Genomic DNA, 22,686 nt, shown 5'->3' with positions numbered 1-22,686 from the left:
CGGGACACTAAAGCACTGGACACACCGGGCACAGGGACACTAAAACACTGGGACACTAAACACTGGCCACCCCGGGACTGGGACACTAAAGCAGCTGGCCCCCCGGGTGACGGTGCACAAAATCAGGATTCAGTAACTGAAGATCAGGCGTCTGAGAACACAGCAGTTTATTAGCGGGCAGTGCAGGAATAAATAATAACACATGGTGCTGCCCCTGGAGGCCAGAGTGGAATCCATGGTGAGCGCGCGACCCCTCGTGTCTCTTCCATCCGCTTGTGCTCAGTGATCAGGATCACGGTGTCGCATGAGAGAATTCCTAGAGGCCAATGAGCTGCCCAGGGCCACTAGGGGGGAGCTGTAACATAAGAGTGCACAATGTCCCAGGGATCAGTCCAAACTAAAGCGAGCTGTAGACTGCTGACATCACACCTGCAATAGAAAGAACGACATCATCTCATCATCATCATCATCAAGATGACAGGTCACGTGGGAAGAGTTTGTATAAACAAAGGGAAATGTTTTATTTAGCAGCCAAATCATTTCCCTATTGTAGAGCTCGAGTGATGATGTCACATGATCTACCATACCTGTATCTGCAGTGCAGCAATCGCCCGCTACTGGAGAAACACATATACCCACACACAGGAGTACTATACCTTATCTGCAGTGCAGCATCGCCCTCTACTGGAGAAACACATATACCACACAGGAGCTACCATACCTGTATCTGCAGTGCAGCATCGCGCCCTCTACTGGAGAAACACATATACCACACAGGAGGCTACCATACCTGTATCTGCAGTGGAGCATCGCCCTCTACTGAGAACACATATACCACACAGGAGCTACCATAACTGTATCTGCAGTGCAGCATCGCCCTCTACTGGAGAAACACATATACCACACAGGAGCTACCATACCTGTATCTGCAGTGCAGCATCGCCCTCTACTGGAGAAACACATATACCACACACAGGAGCTACCATACCTGTATCTGCAGTGCAGCATCTGCCCTCTACTGGAGAAACACATATACCCCACAGGAGCTACCATACCTGTATCTGCAGTGCAGCATCGCCCTCTACTGGAGAAACACATATACCACACACAGGAGCTACCATACCTGTATCTGCAGTGCAGCATCGCCCTCTACTGGAGAAACACATATACCACACAGGAGCTACATACCTGTATCTGCAGTGCAGCATCGCCCTCTACTGGAGAACACATACCACACACAGGAGCTACTATACCTGTATCTGCAGTGCAGCATCGCCCTCTACTGAGAAACACATATACCACACACAGGAGCTACCATACCTGTATCTGCAGTGCAGCATCGCCCTCTACTGGAGAAACACATATACCACACAGGAGCTACTATACCTGTATCTGCAGTGCAGCATCGCCCTCTACTGGAGAAACAGAAACATATACCCACACAGGAGCTACCATACCTGTATCTGCAGTGCAGCATCGCCCTCTACTGGAGAAACACATATACCACACACAGGAGCTACCATACCTGTATCTGCAGTGCAGCATCGCCCTCTACTGGAGAAACACATATACACACACAGGAGCTACTATACCTGTATCTGCAGTGCAGCATCGCCCTCTACTGGAGAAACACATATACCACACACAGGGCTACATACCTGTATCTCAGTGCAGCATCGCCCTCTACTGGAGAAACACCTATACACACCAGGAGCTACATACCTGTAATCTGCAGTGCAGCATCGCCCTCTACTGGAGAAACACATATACCACACAGGAGCTACCATACCTGTATCTGCAGTGCAGCATCGCCCTCTACTGGAGAAACACATATACCACACACAGGAGCTACCATACCTGTATCTGCAGTGGCAGCATCGCCCTCTACTGGAGAAACACATATACCACACAGGAGCTACCATTACCTGTATCTGCAGTGCAGCTCGCCCTCTACTGGAGAAACACATATACCACACAGGAGCTACTATACCTGTATCTGCAGTGCAGCATCGCCCTCTACTGGAGAAACACATATACCACACACAGGAGCTACCATACCCTGTATCTGCAGTGCAGCATCGCACTCTACTGGAGAAACACATATACCACACAGGAGCTACCATAACCTGTATCTGCAGTGCAGCATCGCCCTCTACTGGAGAAACAATATACCACACACAGGGCTACCATACCTGTATCTGCAGTGCAGCATCGCCTCTACTGGAGAAACACATATACCACACACAGGGCCTACCATACCTGTATCTGCAGTGCAGCATCGCCCTCTACTGGAGAAACACAATACCAACACACAGGGAGCTACCATACCTGTATCTGCAGTGCAGCATCGCCCTCTACTGGAGAAACACATATACCACACACAGGAGCTACCATACCTGTATCTGCAGTGCAGCATCGCCCTCTACTGGAGAAAACACATATACCACACACAGAGCTACATACCTGTATCTGCAGTGCAGCATCGCCCTCTACTGGAGAACACATATACCACACACAGGAGCTACCATACCTGTATCTGCAGTGCAGCATCGCCCTCTACTGGAGAAACACATATACCACACACAGGAGCTACCATACCTGTATCTGCAGTGCAGCATCGCCCTCTACTGGAGAAACACATATACCACACAGGAGCTACCATACCTGTATCTGCAGTGCAGCATCGCCCTCTACTGAGAAAACACATATACCACACAGGAGCTACCATACCTGTATCTGCAGTGCAGCATCGCCCTCTACTGGAGAAACACATATACCACACACAGGAGCTACCATACCTGTATCGCAGTGCCGCATCGCCCTCTACTGGAGAAACACATAACCACACACAGGAGCTACCATACCTGTATCTGCAGTGCAGCATCGCCCTCTACTGGAGAAACCATATACCACACAGGAGCTACCATACTGTATCTGCAGTGCAGCATCGCCCTCTACTGGAGAAACACATATACCACACAGGAGCTACCATACCTGTATCTGCAGTGCAGCATCGCCCTCTACTGGAGAAACACATATACCACACAGGAGCTACCATACTGTATCTGCAGTGCAGCATCGCCCTCTACTGGAGAAACACATATACCACACACAGGGCTTACCATACCTGTATCTGCCGTGCAGCATCGCCCTCTACTGGAGAAACACATATACCACACACAGGAGCTACCATACCTGTATCTGCAGTGCAGCATCGCCCTCTACTGGAGAAACACATATTACCACAACAGAGCTACCATACCTGTATCTGCAGTGCAGCATCGCCCTCTACTGGAGAAAACATATACCACACACAGGAGCTACCATACCTGTATCTGCAGTGCAGCATCGCCCTCTACTGGAGAAACACATATACCACACAGGAGCTACCATAACCTGTATCTGCAGTGCAGCATCGCCCTCTACTGGAGAAACACATATACCCACACACAGGGAGCTACCTATACCTGTATCTGCAGTGCAGCATCGCCCTCTACTGGAGAAACACAATATACCACACAGGAGCTACCATACCTGTATCTGCAGTGCAGCATCGCCCTCTACTGGAGAAACACATATACCACACAGGAGCTACCATACCTGTATCTGCAGTGGCCGCATCGCCCTCTACTGGAGAAACACATATAACCACACACAGGAGCTACCATACCTGTATCTGCAGTGCAGCATCGCCCTCTACTGTGAGAAACACATATACCCACACAGGAGCTACCATACCTGTATCTGCAGTGCAGCATCGCCCTCTACTGGAGAAACACATATACCACACACAGGAGCTACCATACCTGTATCTGCAGTGCAGCATCGCCCTCTACTGGAGAAACACATATACCACACAGGAGCTACCAATACCTGTATCTGCAGTGCAGCATCGCCCTCTACTGGAGAAACACATATACCACACACAGGAGCTACCATACCTGTATCTGCAGTGCAGCATCGCCCTCTACTGGAGAAACACATATACCAACACAGGAGCTACCATACCTGTATCTGCAGTGCAGCATCGCCCTCTACTGGAGAACACCATATACCACACACAGGAGCTACCTATACCTGTATCTGCAGTGCAGCATCGCCCTCTACTGGAGAAAACACATATACCACACACAGGAGCTACTATACCTGTATCTGCAGTGCAGCATCGCCCTCTACTGGAGAAACACATATACCACACAGGAGCTACCATACCTGTATCTGCAGTGCAGCATCGCCCTCTACTGGAGAAACACATATACCACACACAGGAGCTACCATACCTGTATCTGCAGTGCAGCATCGCCCTCTACTGGAGAAACACATATACCACACACGGAGCTACCATACCTGTATCTGCAGTGCAGCATCGCCCTCTACTGGAGAAACACATATACCACACAGGAGCTACCATACTGTATCTGCAGTGCAGCATCGCCTCTACTGGAGAAACACTATACCACACAGGAGCTACCATACCTGTATCTGCAGTGCAGCATCGCCCTCTACTGGAGAAACACATATACCACACAGGAGCTACATACCTGTATCTGCAGTGCAGCCGCCCTCTACTGGAGAAACACATATACCACACACAGGAGCTACCATACCTGTATCTGCAGTGCAGCATCGCCCTCTACTGGAGAAACACATATACCACACAGGAGCTACCATACCTGTATCTGCAGTGCAGCATCGCCCTCTACTGGAGAAACACATATACCACACAGGAGCTACCATACCTGTATCTGCAGTGCAGCATCGCCCTCTACTGGAGAAACACATATACCACACACAGGAGCTACCATACCTGTATCTGCAGTGCAGCATCGCCCTCTACTGGAGAAACACATATACCACACAGGGCCTACCATACCTGTATCTGCAGTGCAGCATCGCCCTCTACTGAGAAACACATATACCACACACAGGAGCTACCATACCTGTATCTCAGTGCAGCATCGCCCTCTACTGGAGAACACATATACCACACACAGGAGCTACCATACCTGTATCTGCAGTGCAGCATCGCCCTCTACTGGAGAAACACATATACCACACACAGGAGCTACCATACCTGTATCTGCAGTGCAGCATCGCCTCTACTGGAGAAACACATATACCACACACAGGAGCTACCATACCTGTATCTGCAGTGCAGCATCGCCCTCTACTGGAGAAACACATATACCACACAGGAGCTACCATACCCTGTATCTGCAGTGCAGCATCGCCCTCTACTGGAGAAACACATATACCACACACAGGAGCTACCATACCTGTATCTGCAGTGCAGCATCGCCCTCTACTGGAGAAACACATATACCACACACAGGAGCTACCCATACCTGTATCTGCAGTGCAAGCATCGCCCTCTACTGGAGGAAACACATATTACACACACAGGCAGATACTCTACCTGTTAATCTGCCAGTGCAGCATCGCCCTCTACTGGAGACAAACAACAATATACACACACAGGAGCTTACCATACCTGTATCTGCAGTTGCAGCATCGCCCTTGTCTAATGGATAACTACATCATACCACACAGGAGCTTACCATACCTGTATCTGCACGGTGCAGCATCGCCCTCTACTGGAGAAACACATATACCCACACAGGAGCTACCATACCTGTATCTGCAGTGCAGCATCGCCCTCTACTGGAGAAATACATATACCACACAGGAGCTACCATACCTGTATCTGCAGTGCAGCATCGCCGTCTACTGGAGAAACACATATACCACACACAGGAGCTACCATACCTGTATCTGCAGTGCAGCATCGCCCTCTACTGGAGAAACACATATACCACACAGGAGCTACCATACCTGTATCTGCAGGTGCAGCATCGCCCTCTACTGGAGAAACACATATACCACACACAGGAGCTACCATACCTGTATCTGCAGTGCAGCATCGCCCTCTACTGAGAGAAACACATATACACACACAGGAGCTACCATACCTGTATCTGCAGTGCAGCATCGCCCTCTACTGGAGAAACACATATACCACACACAGGAGCTACCATACCTGTATCTGCAGTGCAGCATCGCCCTCTACTGGATAAACACATATACCACACAGGACTACCATACCTGTATCTGCAGTGCAGCATCGCCCTTCTACTGGAGAAACACATATACCACACAGGAGCTACCATACCTGTAATCTGCAGTGCAGCATCGCCCTCTACTGGAGAAACACATATACCACACACAGGAGCTACCATACCTGTATCTGCAGTGCAGCATCGCCCTCTACTGGAGAAACACATATACCACACAGGAGCTACCATACCTGTATCTGCAGTGCAGCATCGCCCTCTACTGGAGAAACACATATACCACACACAGGAGCTACCATACCTGTATCTGCAGTGCAGCATCGCCCTCTACTGGAGAAACACATATACCACACAGGAGCTACCATACCTGTATCTGCAGTGCAGCATCGCCCTCTACTGGAGAAACACATATACCACACACAGGAGCTACCATACCTGTATCTGCAGTGCAGCATCGCCCTCTACTGGAGAAACACATATACCACACAGGGAGCTACATACCTGTATCTGCAGTGCAAGCATCGCCCTCTACTGGGAGAAACACATATACCACACAGGAGCTACCATACCTGTATCTGCAGTGCAGCATCGCCCTCTACTGGAGAAACACATATACCACACACAGGAGCTACCATACCTGTATCTGCAGTGCAGCATCGCCCTCTACTGGAGAAACACATATACCACACAGGAGCTACCATACCTGTATCTGCAGTGCAGCATCGCCCTCTACTGGAGAAACACATATACCACACAGGAGCTACCATACCTGTATCTGCAGTGCAGCATCGCCTCTACTGAGAAACACATATACCACACACAGGAGCTACCATACCTGTATCTGCAGTGCAGCATCGCCCTCTACTGGAGAAACACATATACCACACACAGGGTCCTACCATACCTGTATCTGCAGTGGCAGCATCGCCCTCTACTGGAGAAAACAAATATACCACACAGGAGCTACCATACCTGTATCTGCAGTGCAGCATCGCCCTCTACTGGAGAAACACATATACCACACAGGAGCTACCATACCTGTATCTGCAGTGCAGCATCGCCCTCTACTGGAGAAACACATATACCACACAGGAGCTACCATACCTGTATCTGCAGTGCAGCATCGCCCTCTACTGGAGAAACACATATACCACACAGGAGCTACCATACCTGTATCTGCAGTGCAGCATCGCCCTCTACTGGAGAAACACATATACCACACAGGAGCTACCATACCTGTATCTGCAGTGCAGCATCGCCCTCTACTGGAGAAACACATATACCACACAGGAGGCTACCATACCTGTATCTGCAGTGCAGCATCGCCCTCTACTGGAGAAACACATATACCACACACAGGAGCTACCATACCTGTATCTGCAGTGCAGCATCGCCCTCTACTGGAGAAACACATATACCACACAGGAGCTACCATACCTGTATCTGCAGTGCAGCATCGCCCTCTACTGGAGAAACACATATACCACACAGGAGCTACCATACCTGTATCTGCAGTGCAGCATCGCCCTCTACTGGAGAAACACATATACCACACAGGAGCTACCATACCTGTATCTGCAGTGCAGCATCGCCCTCTACTGGAGAAACACATATACCACACAGGAGCTACCATACCTGTATCTGCGTCCGCGTCATCATTGCGCGACCTAGCTCCGCTGGATTCAGATCATCACACGGTCTCTGCCTGGGTAACTATCACTTCTCTCCACCATAGCTCCCCTTTTTTAGGGGCAGCAGGTTAACCGGCCTCCTCTCTTGCAGTTCTACTGTCCGGTTCCCACCAGCCCCGACTCGGCTCGGACCCCAGCCGCCACGGACCTCTTGTTACCAAAGAGGTAACAACCCCATACCATACACCACATTGCCATAATACCCCTCATTACCTATCACTTAGCCCTGATTTTATTCTCATTTACAGCAGACCTAAACCACTCCGCTACTAATAAACTGCAACCACTTACACAGGTACTACCCAGCTGTACTCTGATTCTATATCTTTGTATTTTCTTCACTGTCCTCTATCCTATACCTTTTTAGCAATCCTGCTGCATGCATTTATACTAACATTGCCCTACTACTGTGTTACTGTTATTACTATTGTCATATATGATTAAGCCTCTCTAACATCTATGTATTCCCTCATAGCTATGGAATATTCCCCTGCCTTCTCTCCTCATCATCCTCCAGATATTCCATCCAGCAACTATTGTGTTATTGTTATGTATATATCACTGGTCATTTTGATGTTATTTCCCCCATGAGTCATGTACCCACACCCCCCACCCTCTTATCCTACCCTAGCACTGTGCACGTTACTATTTTTTGTAACCATATCTCATTGTAATATCTATATCTTTCATGTCCATAGACCCCTGATAAAGGTGTCACCACCGAAACGTCGGAATTTATGTCTGTGACTACACTGTATACCAAAATAAAATTGTGCACAATAGCACTTGCATCAAAAGCATCTCTTCTATGATCATTGTCTACATAGTGGATAATTTTCTGATAAGAATATCTCTGCTTTCCACTTGTAAGAATCAGACTGAGTGTCACTCCTTACGCCTATAAATAAAAATAATACCTGTATCTGCAGTGCAGCATCGCCCTCTACTGGAGAAGGGTTAGAACCTATTCTACAGACTTGTTACTTTCCCAGCATGCACTGCCAGGAAAGGCTGGAGTCCCTCAGGTATTGTGCGTGTTTGCAGACTTACCTTTGGCGTGAATGCGGATAGCGGTGTCCTGGCTCCTCTTGCTGCTCAGGGGGTACCAGCTCTTGTCAGGGTCCTGGGATCCACTGGGTGGCCTGGCAGTAATACAGTGCCCTTGGTCGGCATTCTGCAGTGCGCTCAGGGTCAGCTGATAGCGGGTGCAGACACCTTCTCAAGCCGGAGGTCCCTGGCCTGGTGGCGGAGCAGGAAGGTGGCAGACACAGAGGTGACAGCGTGCAGGGAGAAGGAGGCGATGGGCCAGGTGGAGTCTGCGCTGCTGTGGTACCAGGTGACGGAGATGTGGGTGTGCTGCGGAGCACCCCCTCCCACCTCACAGGTCAGCACCGCACAGGCGTTCTCAGAGAGTGTCAGCTCTGCCGGAGAGAGCAATGAAACCCACAGCAAATCCGGGATCACTGAGAAGAAGGGGAGGAGTCAGCCTTATACAGAGGGAGGGGCTATATGGAGGATGAAAGGGGTTATATGGAATGGTAGACGGGTCACATAGAGTAATGGGAAGGGCTACATGACATAATGGGAGGTGTTATATGGAGTAGGACAGTTGTGGGGCTGGAATGTTTTAGTCCACTGGGGCCTGTGCAGTGCAGTACAGCCAGCAGACTAAAGGAGCAGTGCAGTACAGCCAGCAGACTAAAGGAGCAGTGCAGTACAGCCAGCAGACTAAAGGAGCAGTGCAGTACAGCCAGCAGACTATAGGAGCAGTGCAGTACAGCCAGCAGACTAAAGGAGCAGTGCAGTACAGCCAGCAGACTAAAGGAGCAGTGCAGTACAGCCAGCAGACTAAAGGAGCAGTGCAGTACAGCCAGCAGACTATAGGAGCAGTGCAGTACAGCCAGCAGACTAAAGGAGCAGTGCAGTACAGCCAGCAGACTATAGGGAGCAGTGCTGTACAGTCAGCAGACTATAGGGAGCAGTGCAGTACAGCAATCAGACTATAGGAGCAGTGCAGTACAGCCAGCAGACTATAGGGGCAGTACAGTACAGCCAGCAGACTATAGGAGCAGTGTGGTACAGCCAGCAGACTATTGGAGCAGTGAAGTATAGCCAGCAGACTATAGGAGCAGAACGGTACAGTCAGCAGACTATAGGAGCAGTGCAGTGCAGTTCAGCCAGCAGACTATAGGAGCAGAGCAGTGCATTACAGCCAGCAGACTATTGGAGCAGTGCAGTACAGCCAGCAGACTATAGGGAGCAGTACGGTACAGCCAGCAGACTATAGGAGCAGTGCAGTACAGACAGCAAACTATAGGAGCAGTGCGGTACATTCAGCAGATTATAGGAGAAGTACGGTACAGCCAGCAGACTATTGGGAGCAGTACGGTACATTCAGCAAACTATAGGAGCAGTGCAGTACAGCAATCAGACTATAGGAGCAGTGCAGTACAGTAAGCAGACTATAGGAGCAGTGCAGTAAAGCCAGCAGACTATAGGAGCAGTGCAGTACAGCCAGCAAACCATAGGAGCAGTGCAGTACAACCAGCAGACTATAGGAGCAGTGCAGTACAGCCAGCAAACTATAGGAGCAGTGCAGTACAGCCAGCAGACTATAGGAGCAGTGCAGTACAGTCAGCAGACTATAGGAGCAGTACGGTACAGCCTGCAGACTATAGGAGCAGTGTAGTACAGCCAGCAGACTATAGGGGCAGTACAGTATAGCCAGCAGACTAAAGGAGCAGTGCAGTACAGCCAGCAGACTATAGGAGCAGTGCAGTACAGCCAGCAGACTATAGGAGCAGTGCAGTACAGCCAGCAAACTATAGGAGCTGTTCGGTACAGCCAGCAGACTATAGGAGCAGTGCAGTACAGCCAGCAGACTATAGGAGCAGTACGGTACAGCCTGCAGACTATAGGGAGCAGTACGGTACAGCCAGCAGACTATAGGGAGCAGTGCAGTACAGCCAGCAGACTATAGGAGCAGTGCAGTACAGCAAGCTGACTATAGGAGCAGTGCAGTATAGTAAGCTGACTATAGGAGCAGTTCAGTACAGGCAACAGACTATAGGGGCAGTGCAATACAGTCAGCAGACTATAGGGACAGTGCAGTACAGTCAGCAGACTATTGGAGCAGTACGGTACAGCCAGCAGACTATAGGGAGCAGTACGGTACAGCCAGCAGACTATAGGGGCAGTGCGGTACAGCCAGCAGACTATAGGAGCAGTGCAGTACAGCCAGCAGACTATAGGGAGCAGTACGGTACAGCCAGCAGACTATAGGGAGCAGTGCAGTACAGCCAGCAGACTATAGGAGCAGTGCAGTACAGCCAGCAGACTATAGGGAGCAGTACGGTACAGCCAGCAGACTATAGGGAGCAGTGCAGTACAGCCAGCAGACTATAGGAGCAGTACGGTACAGCCAGCAGACAATAGGGAGCAGTACGGTACAGCCAGCAGACTATAGGGAGCAGTGCAGTACAGCCAGCAGACTATAGGAGCAGTACGGTACAGCCAGCAGACTATAGGGAGCAGTACGGTACAGCCAGCAGACTATAGGAGCAGTACGGTACAGCCTGCAGACTATAGGAGCAATAACCTCCAAAGAAAAAAACTGCTGAAAATACGTAGCCCAGAAAATCAATCTTTATTAAATACAATATTAAAAACAATTCATACTATTAAAAAAGAGAAAAAACAACATTAAAGAACAGTGGCTATCCGGTATCCGTGCGGAATAGCCACTGTTCTTTAATGTTGGTTTTTCTCTTTTTTAATAGTATGAATTGTTTTTAATATTGTATTTAATAAAGATTGATTTTCTGGGCTACGTATTTTCAGCAGTTTTTTTTTCTTTGGAGGTTATTGCCTGTAGAGCTGTAGTAGCAGTACGACTAGATGCACAAATATCTAGATAGGCATTTGCCATATGATACCAATTATTAATTGATGCATGAGGACAAAAGAGTGGGCACTAGACTAGAGGAGCAGTGCGGTACAGCCAGCAAACTATAGGAGTAGTGCAGTACAGCCAGCAGACTATAAGATCAGTGCAGTACAGTCAGCAAACTATAGGAGCAGTGCAGTACAGTCAGCAGATTATAAGATCAGTGCAGTACAGTCAGCAAACTATAGGAGCAGTGCAGTACAGTCAGCAGACTATAAGATCAGTGCAGTACAGTCAGCAAACTATAGGAGCAGTGCAGTACAGTCAGCAGACTATAAGATCAGTGCAGTACAGTCAGCAAACTATAGGAGCAGTGCAGTACAGTCAGCAGACTATAAGATCAGTGCAGTACAGTCAGCAAACTATAGGAGTAGTGCAGTACAGCCAGCAGACTATAGGAGCAGTGCGGTACAGCCAGCAAACTATAGGAGCAGTGCAGTACAGTCAGCAAACTATAGGAGCAGTGCAGTACAGCCAGCAGGCTATAGGAGCAGTGTAGTACAGCCAGCAGACTATAGTAGGCAGTGCACTACAGTCAGCAGACTATAGGAGCTGTGCAGTACAGCCAGCAGACTATAGGGAGCAGTGCAGTAAAGCCAGCAGACTATAGGAGCTGTGCAGTACAGCCAGCAGACTATAGGAGCAGTGCAGTACAGCCAGCTGATTATAGGAGCTGTGCAGTACAGCCAGCAGACTATAGGAGCAGTGCAGTACAGCCAGCAGACTATAGGAGCAGTACAGTACAGCCAGCAGACTATAGGAGCAGTGCAGTACAGCCAGCAGACTATAGGAGCAGTGCAGTAAAGCCAGCAAACTATAGGAGCAGTGCAGTACAGCCAGCAGACTATAGGAGCAGTGCAGTACAGCCAGCAAACTATAGGAGCAGTGCAGTACAGCCAGCAGACTATAGGGGCAGTGCGGTACAGCCAGCAGACTATAGGAGCAATGCAGTACAGCCAGCAAACTATAGGAGCAGTGCAGTACAGCCAGCAGACTATAGTGAGCAGTACGGTACAGCCAGCAGACTATAGGGAGCAGTGCAGTACAGCCAGCAGAATATAGGGAGCAGTACGGTACAGCCAGCAGACTATAGGGAGCAGTGCAGTACAGCCAGCAGACTATAGGAGCAGTGTAGTACAGCCAGCAGACTATAGGGAGCAGTACGGTACAGCCAGCAGACTATAGGGAGCAGTGCAGTACAGCCAGCAGACTATAGGAGCAGTACAGTACAGCCAGCAGACTATAGGGAGCAGTACGGTACAGCCAGCAGACTATAGGGAGCAGTGCAGTACAGCCAGCAGACTATTGGAGCAGTACGGTACAGCCAGCAGACTATAGGGAGCAGTGCAGTACAGCCAGCAGACTATAGGAGCAGTACGGTACAGCCTGCAGACTATAGGAGCAATAACCTCCAAAGAAAAAAACTGCTGAAAATACGTAGCCCAGAAAATCAATCTTTATTAAATACAATATTAAAAACAATTCATACTATTAAAAAAGAGAAAAAACAACATTAAAGAACAGTGGCTATCCCGTATCCGTGCGGAATAGCCACTGTTCTTTAATGTTGGTTTTTCTCTTTTTTAATAGTATGAATTGTTTTTAATATTGTATTTAATAAAGATTGATTTTCTGGGCTACGTATTTTCAGCAGTTTTTTTTTCTTTGGAGGTTATTGCCTGTAGAGCTGTAGTAGCAGTACGACTAGATGCACATATATCTAGATAGGCATTTGCCATATGATACCAATTATTAATTGATGCATGAGGACAAAAGAGTGGGCACTAGACTAGAGGAGCAGTGCGGTACAGCCAGCAAACTATAGGAGTAGTGCAGTACAGCCAGCAGACTATAAGATCAGTGCAGTACAGTCAGCAAACTATAGGAGCAGTGCAGTACAGTCAGCAGACTATAAGATCAGTGCAGTACAGTCAGCAAACTATAGTAGCAGTGCAGTACAGTCAGCAGACTATAAGATCAGTGCAGTACAGTCAGCAAACTATAGGAGTAGTGCAGTACAGCCAGCAGACTATAGAGCAGTGCGGTACAGCCAGCAAACTATAGGAGCAGTGCAGTACAGTCAGCAAACTATAGGAGCAGTGCAGTACAGCCAGCAGGCTATAGGAGCAGTGTAGTACAGCCAGCAGACTATAGGAGCAGTGCACTACAGTCAGCAGATGATAGGAGCTGTGCAGTACAGCCAGCAGACTATAGGAGCAGTGCAGTACAGCCAGCAGACTATAGGAGCTGTGCAGTACAGCCAGCAGACTATAGGAGCAGTGCAGTACAGCCAGCAGATTATAGGAGCTGTGCAGTACAGCCAGCAGACTATAGGAGCAGTACAGTACAGCCAGCAGACTATAGGAGCAGTGCGGTACAGTCAGCAAACTAAAGGAGCAGTGTAGTACAGCCAGCAGACTATAGGGAGCAGTGCAGTACAGCCAGCAGACTATAGGAGCAGTGCAGTACAGCCAGCAGACTATAGGAGCAGTGCAGTACAGTCAGCAAACTAAAGGAGCAGTGTAGTACAGCCAGCAGACTGTAGGAGCAGTGCAGTTTAGCTAGCAGACTAAAGGGGCAGTGCAGTACAACCAGCAGACTATAGGAGCAGTGCAGTACAGCCAGCAGATTATAGGAGCAGAGTAGTACAGCCAGCAGACTATAGGAGCAGTACGGTACAGCCAGCAGACTATAGGAGCAGAACGGTACAGTCAGCAGACTATAGGAGCAGTACGGTACAGCCAGCAGACTATAGGAGCAGAACGGTACAGTCAGCAGACTATAAGAGCAGTGCAGTACAGCCAGCAGACTATAGGGAGCAGTGCAGTACAGCCAGCAGACTATAGGTGCAGTGCAGTACAGTCAGCAAACTAAAGGAGCAGTGTAGTACAGCCAGCAGACTATAGGGAGCAGTGCAGTACAGCCAGCAGACTATAGGAGCAGTGCAGTACAGCCAGCAGACTATAGGAGCAGTGCAGTACAGTCAGCAAACTAAAGGAGCAGTGTAGTACAGCCAGCAGACTATAGGAGCAGTGCAGTACAGCCAGCAGACTATAGGAGCAGTGCAGTACAGCCAGCAGACTATAGGAGCAGTGCAGTTTAGCCAGCAGACTAAAGGGGCAGTGCAGTACAGCCAGCAGACTAAAGGGGCAGTGCAGTACAGCCAGCAGACTATAGGAGCAGTGCAGTACAGTCAGCAAACTAAAGGAGCAGTGTAGTACAGCCAGCAGACTATAGGAGCAGTGCAGTACAGCCAGCAACTATAGGAGCAGTGCAGTTTAGCCAGCAGACTAAAGGGGCAGTGCAGTACAACCAGCAGACTATAGGAGCAGTGCAGTACAGTCAGCAGACTATAGGAGCTGTGCAGTACAGCCAGCAGATTATAGGAGCAGAGTAGTACAGCCAGCAGACTATAGGAGCAGTACGGTACAGCCAGCAGACTATAGGAGCAGTGCAGTACAGCCAGCACACTATAGGAGCAGTGCAGTACAGCCAGCAGACTATAGGAGCAGTGCAGTACAGCCAGCAGACTATAGGAGCAGTGCAGTACAGTCAGCAAACTAAAGGAGCAGTGTAGTACAGCAGGCAGACTATAGGAGCAGTGCAGTACAGCCAGCAGACTATAGGAGCAGTGCAGTACAGCCAGCAGACTATAGGAGCAGTGCGGTACAGTCAGCAAACTAAAGGAGCAGTGTAGTACAGCCAGCAGACTATAGGAGCAGTGCAGTACAGTCAGCAAACTAAAGGAGCAGTGTAGTACAGCCAGCAGACTATAGGAGCAGTGCAGTACAGCCAGCAGACTATAGGAGCAGTGCAGTACAGCCAGCAGACTATTGGAGCAGTGCAGTTTAGCCAGCAGACTAAAGGGGCAGTGCAGTACAGCCAGCAGACTAAAGGGGCAGTGCAGTACAGCCAGCAGACTATAGGAGCAGTGCAGTACAGTCAGCAGACTATAGAGGCTGTACAGTACAACCAACAAACTATAGGAGCAGTGCAGTACAGCCAGCAAACTATAGAAGCAGTGCAGTACAGCCAGCAGACTATAGGAGCAGTGCAGTACAGCCAGCAGACTATAGGAGCAGTGCAGTAAAGCCAGCAAACTATAGGAGCAGTGCAGTACAGCCAGCAGACTATAGGAGCAGTGCAGTACAGCCAGCAAAACTATAGGAGCAGTGCAGTACAGCCAGCAGACTATAGGGGCAGTGCGGTACAGTCAGCAGACTATAGGAGCAATGCAGTACAGCCAGCAAACTATAGGAGCAGTGCAGTACAGCCAGCAGACTATAGTGAGCAGTACGGTACAGCCAGCAGACTATAGGGAGCAGTGCAGTACAGCCAGCAGACTATAGGGAGCAGTACGGTACAGCCAGCAGACTATAGGGAGCAGTGCAGTACAGCCAGCAGACTATAGGAGCAGTGCAGTTACAGCCAGCAGACTATAGGGAGCAGTACGGTACAGCCAGCAGACTATAGGGAGCAGTGCAGTACAGCCAGCAGACTATAGGAGCAGTACAGTACAGCCAGCAGACTATAGGAGCAGTACGGTACAGCCAGCAGACTATAGGGAGCAGTGCAGTACAGCCAGCAGACTATAGGAGCAGTACGGTACAGCCTGCAGACTATAGGAGCAATAACCTCCAAAGAAAAAAAACTGCTGAAATACGTAGCCCAGAAAATCAATCTTTATTAAATACAATATTAAAAACAATTCATACTATTAAAAAAGAGAAAAAACAACATTAAAGAACAGTGGCTATCCGGTATCCGTGCGGAATAGCCACTGTTCTTTAATGTTGTTTTTTCTCTTTTTTAATAGTATGAATTGTTTTTAATATTGTATTTAATAAAGATTGATTTTCTGGGCTACGTATTTTCAGCAGTTTTTTTTTCTTTGGAGGTTATTGCCTGTAGAGCTGTAGTAGCAGTACGACTAGATGCACATATATCTAGATAGGCATTTGCCATATGATACCAATTATTAATTGATGCATGAGGACAAAAGAGTGGGCACTAGACTAGAGGAGCAGTGCGGTACAGCCAGCAAACTATAGGAGTAGTGCAGTACAGCCAGCAGACTATAAGATCAGTGCAGTACAGTCAGCAAACTATAGGAGCAGTGCAGTACAGTCAGCAGACTATAAGATCAGTGCAGTACAGTCAGCAAACTATAGGAGTAGTGCAGTACAGCCAGCAGACTATAGGAGCAGTGCGGTACAGCCAGCAAACTATAGGAGCAGTGCAGTACAGTCAGCAAACTATAGGAGCAGTGCAGTACAGCCAGCAGGCTATAGGAGCAGTGTAGTACAGCCAGCAGACTATAGGAGCAGTGCACTACAGTCAGCAGACTATAGGAGCTGTGCAGTACAGCCAGCAGACTATAGGAGCAGTGCAGTACAGCCAGCAGCTATAGGAGCTGTGCAGTACAGCCAGCAGACTATAGGAGCAGTGCAGTACAGCCAGCAGATTATAGGAGCTGTGCAGTACAGCCAGCAGACTATAGGAGCAGTACAGTACAGCCAGCAGACTATAGGAGCAGTGCGGGTACAGTCAGCAAACTAAAGGAGCAGTGTAGTACAGCCAGCAGACTATAGGGAGCAGTGCAGTACAGCCAGCAGACTATAGGAGCAGTGCAGTACAGCCAGCAGACTATAGGAGCAGTGCAGTACAGTCAGCAAACTAAAGGAGCAGTGTAGTACAGCCAGCAGACTATAGGAGCAGTGCAGTTACAGCCAGCAGACTATAGGAGCAGTGCAGTACAGCCAGCAGACTATAGGAGCAGTGCAGTTTAGCCAGCAGACTAAAGGGCAGTGCAGTACAGCCAGCAGACTAAAGGGGCAGTGCAGTACAGCCAGCAGACTATAGGAGCCGTGCAGTACAGTCAGCAAACTAAAGGAGCAGTGTAGTACAGCCAGCAGACTATAGGAGCAGTGCAGTACAGCCAGCAACTATAGGAGCAGTGCAGTTTTAGCCAGCAGACTAAAGGGGCAGTGCAGTACAACCAGCAGACTATAGGAGCAGTGCAGTACAGTCAGCAGACTATAGGAGCTTGTGCAGTACAGCCAGCAGATTATAGGAGCAGAGTAGTACAGCCAGCAGACTATAGGAGCAGTACGGTACAGCCAGCAGACTATAGGAGCAGTGCAGTACAGCCAGCAGACTATAGGAGCAGTGCAGTACAGCCAGCAGACTATAGGAGCAGTGCAGTACAGCCAGCAGACTATAGGAGCAGTGCAGTACAGTCAGCAAACTAAAGGAGCAGTGTAGTACAGCAGGCAGACTATAGGAGCAGTGCAGTACAGCCAGCAGACTATAGGAGCAGTGCAGTTTAGCCAGCAGACTAAAGGGGCAGTGCAGTACAGCCAGCAGACTATAGGAGCAGTGCAGTACAGGTCAGCAAACTAAAGGAGCAGTGTAGTACAGCCAGCAGACTATAGGTAGCAGTGCAGTACAGCCAGCAGACTATAGGAGCAGTGCAGTACAGCCAGCAGACTATAGGAGCAGTGCAGTACAGTCAGCAAACTAAAGGAGCAGTGTAGTACAGCCAGCAGACTATAGGAGCAGTGCAGTACAGCCAGCAGACTATAGGAGCAGTGCAGTACAGCCAGCAGACTATAGGAGCAGTGCAGTTTAGCCAGCAGACTAAAGGGGCAGTGCAGTACAGCCAGCAGACTAAAGGGGCAGTGCAGTACAGCCAGCAGACTATAGGAGCAGTGCAGTACAGCCAGCAGACTATAGGAGCAGGTACGGTACAGCTAGCAGACTATAGGAGCAGTGCAGTACAGCCAGCAGACTATAGGAGCAGTGCAGTACAGCCAGCAGACTATAGGAGCAGTACGGTACAGCCAGCAGACTATAGGAGCAGAGCAGTGCAGTACAGCCAGCAGACTATAGGAGCAGTGCAGTACAGCCAGCAGACTATAGGAGCAGTGCAGTACAGCCAGCAGACTATAGGAGCAGAACGGTACAGTCAGCAGACTATAGGAGCAGAGCAGTGCAGTACAGCCAGCAGACTATAGGAGCAGTGCAGTACAGCCAGCAGACTATAGGAGCAGTACGGTACAGCCAGCAGATTATAGGAGCAGTGCAGTACAGCCAGCAGACTGTAGGGGGTAATGCAGTACAGCCAGCAGACTATAGGCCCAGTGCAGTACAGCCAGCAGACTGTAGGGGGTAATGCAGTACAGCCAGCAGACTATAGGGAGCAGTACGGTACAGCCAGCAGACTATAGGGAGCAGTGCAGTACAGCCAGCAGACTATAGGCCCAGTGCAGTACAGCCAGCAGACTGTAGGGGGTAATGCAGTACAGCCAGCAGACTATAGGCCCAGTGCAGAGCCAGTCAGCAGACTATAGGTGCAGTGCAGTACAGTCAGCAAACTAAAGGAGCAGTGTAGTACAGCCAGCAGACTATAGGTAGCAGTGCAGTACAGCCAGCAGACTATAGGAGCAGTGCAGTACAGCCAGCAGACTATAGGAGCAGTGCAGTACAGTCAGCAAACTAAAGGAGCAGTGTAGTACAGCCAGCAGACTATAGGAGCAGTGCAGTACAGCCAGCAGACTATAGGAGCAGTGCAGTACAGCCAGCAGACTATAGGAGCAGTGCAGTTTAGCCAGCAGACTAAAGGGGCAGTGCAGTACAGCCAGCAGACTAAAGGGGCAGTGCAGTACAGCCAGCAGACTATAGGAGCAGTGCAGTACAGTCAGCAGACTATAGGCAGTGCAGTACAGCCAGCAGACTATAGGAGCAGTACGGTACAGCTAGCAGACTATAGGAGCAGTGCAGTACAGCCAGCAGACTATAGGAGCAGTGCTGTACAGCCAGCAGACTATAGGAGCAGTACGGTACAGCCAGCAGACTATAGGAGCAGAGCAGTGCAGTACAGCCAGCAGACTATAGGAGCAGTGCAGTACAGCCAGCAGACTATAGGAGCAGTGCAGTACAGTCAGCAGATTATAGGAGCAGTGCAGTACAGCCAGCAGACTATAGGAGCAGTGCAGTACAGCCAGCAGACTATAGGAGCAGAACGGTACAGTCAGCAGACTATAGGAGCAGTGCAGTACAGCCAGCAGACTATAGGAGCAGTGCAGTACAGCCAGCAGACTATAGGAGCAGTGCAGTACAGCCAGCAGACTATAGGGAGCAGTGCAGTACAGCCAGCAGACTATAGGAGCAGAACGGTACAGTCAGCAGACTATAGGAGCAGAGCAGTGCAGTACAGCCAGCAGACTATAGGAGCAGTGCAGTACAGCCAGCAGACTATAGGAGCAGTACGGTACAGCCAGCAGATTATAGGAGCAGTGCAGTACAGCCAGCAGACTGTAGGGGGTAATGCAGTACAGCCAGCAGACTAAAGGAGCAGTGCAGTACAGCCAGCAGACTGTAGGGGGTAATGCAGTACAGCCAGCAGACTATAGGAGCAGTGCAGTACAGCCAGCAGACTATAGGGAGCAGTACGGTACAGCCAGCAGACTATAGGGAGCAGTGCAGTACAGCCAGCAGACTATAGGAGCAGTGCAGTACAGCCAGCAGACTATAGGAGCAGTGCAGTACAGCCAGCAGACTATAGGCCCAGTGCAGTACAGCCAGCAGACTATAGGCCCAGTGCAGTACAGCCAGCAGACTATAGGCCCAGTGCAGAGCCAGTCAGCAGACTATAGGGGGCAGTAGATACTTGACAGCAGACTATAGCGGAAGTAATAGCAGTCAGCAGACTATAGGGGGCAGTAGGTACTTACCTATTAGAGTGACGCTGGCACTGTGACCTCCATGGTAGCCGTTTCGGGTGTTTGGGGCATAGCACTCGTAGTCACCCGCGTCCTTCTCCTGGAGGCGGCTGAGGTGGAGTCTGGTGGAGTCGGCCCTCACCTTCTCCAGGTACACCTCCCTGCTGACTGTCACCCGCTGCCTGTACACTGCATACGAGAAGTCTGGGTCCATAGAGCTGACAATCTGCAGCTGGTGCCTGGGAGAATGTGCAGGCAACACCGACCACTCAAAGCCGCCCACCGGGTACCCAGTAGCATTACACCAGAGGGCGACTGGCGAGCCCAACACCCGCACCAGGGGCCCTGAGGAACACGCACCTGGGAGAGAGCGCCACCTGCTGGGGAGAAACGGGGGGACACAATGAAGATTATCAAGACTGGGGTACATCTAGGTGGTTACTGTGGTAGGGTACAGTATATATATAGGGGTGACCTGTGTATAGGAGCAGACTAGTGGTGGGGTACAGTATATATATAGGGGTGACCTGTGTATAGGAGCAGAGTAGTGGTGGGGTACAGTAATATATAGGGGTGACCTGTGTATAGGAGCAGAGTAGTGGTGGGGTACAGTATATATATATAGGGGTGACCTGTGTATAGGAGCAGAGTAGTGGGTGGGGGTACAGTATATATATAGGGGTGACCTTGGTATAGGAGCAGAGTAGTGGTGGGGTACAGTATATATATAGGGGTGACCTGTGTATAGGAGCAGAGTAGTGGTGGGGTACAGGTATATATATAGGGGTGACCCTGTGTATAGGAGCAGAGTAGTGGTGGGGTACAGTATATATATATATATATAGGGGTGACCTGTGTATAGGAGCAGAGTAGTGGTGGGGTACAGTATATATATAGGGTGACCTGTGTATAGGAGCAGAGTAGTGGTGGGGTACAGTATATATATATATATATATATATATATATATATAGGGTGACCTGTGTATAGGAGCAGAGTAGTGGTGGGGTACAGTATATATATAGGGGTGACCTGTGTATAGGAGCAGAGTAGTGGTGGGGTACAGTATATATATAGGGGTGACCTGTGTATAGGAGCAGAGTAGTGGTGGGGTACATTATATATATATAGGGGTGACCTGTGTATAGGAACAGAGTAGTGGTGGGGTACATTATATATATATAGGGGTGACCTGTGTATAGGAGCAGAGTAGTGGTGGGGTACAGTATATATATATATGGGTGACCTGTGTATAGGAGCAGAGTAGTGGTGGGGTACAGTATATATATAGGGGTGACCTGTGTATAGGAGCAGAGTAGTGGTGGGGTACAGTATATATAGGGGTGACCTGTGTATAGGAGCAGAGTAGTGGTGGGGTACAGTATATATATAGGGTGACCCTGTGTATAGGAGCAGAGTAGTGGTGGTGGTACAGTATATATATAAGGGGTGACCTGTGTATAGGAGCAGAAGTAGTGGTGGGGTACAGTATATATATATAGGGGTGACCTGTGTATAGGAGCAGAGTAGTGGTGGGGTACGGTAATATATATAGGGGTGACCTGTGTATCCTGTGTATAGGAGCAGAGTAGTGTTGGGGTACGGTATATATATATATATAGGGGTGACCTGTGTATCCTGTGTTATAGGAGCAGAGTAGTAGTGGGGTACAGTATATATATATAGGGGGACCTGTGTATAGGAGCAGAGTAGTGGTGGGGTACAGTGTATATATATATAGGGGTGACCTGTGTATAGGAGCAGAGTAGTGGTGGGGTACAGTGTATATATATAGGGGTGACCTGTGTATAGGAGCAGAGTAGTGTGGGGTACAGTATATATATATAGGGGTGGACCTGTGTATAGGAGCAGAGTAGTGGTGGGGTACAGTATATATAATCTCCGTGTGACCTGTGTATAGGAGCAGAGTAGTGGTGGGGTACAGTATATATAGGGGTGACCTGTGTATAGGAGCAGAGTAGTGGTGGGGTACAGTATATATATATATAGGGGTGACCTGTGTATAGGAGCAGAGTAGTGGTGGGGTACAGTATATATATATAGGGGTGACCTGTGTATAGGAGCAGAGTAGTGGTGGGGTACAGTATATATATAAGGGGTGACCTGTGTATCCTGTGTATAGGAGCAGAGTAGTGTTGGGGTACAGTATATATATAAGGGGTGACCTGTGTATAGGAGCAGAGTAGTGGTGGGGTACAGTATATATATATACGGGTGACCTGTGTATAGGAGCAGA

The 22,686-nt window shown here is 49.3% G+C and overlaps 1 pseudogene; it reads right to left on the bottom strand.

Moving 5' to 3' along the window:
* Window positions 1-397: 397 nt before the first annotated feature.
* LOC138775333 (immunoglobulin superfamily member 3-like) lies at window positions 398-20,808 on the bottom strand (annotated as a pseudogene).
* Window positions 20,809-22,686: the final 1,878 nt, after the last annotated feature.

The sequence above is a fragment of the Dendropsophus ebraccatus genome, unplaced genomic scaffold, assembly GCF_027789765.1.
Source record: "Dendropsophus ebraccatus isolate aDenEbr1 unplaced genomic scaffold, aDenEbr1.pat pat_scaffold_1571_ctg1, whole genome shotgun sequence".
Taxonomy (NCBI): domain Eukaryota; kingdom Metazoa; phylum Chordata; class Amphibia; order Anura; family Hylidae; genus Dendropsophus; species Dendropsophus ebraccatus.
This window is presented reverse-complemented; position numbering and strand designations above follow the sequence as displayed.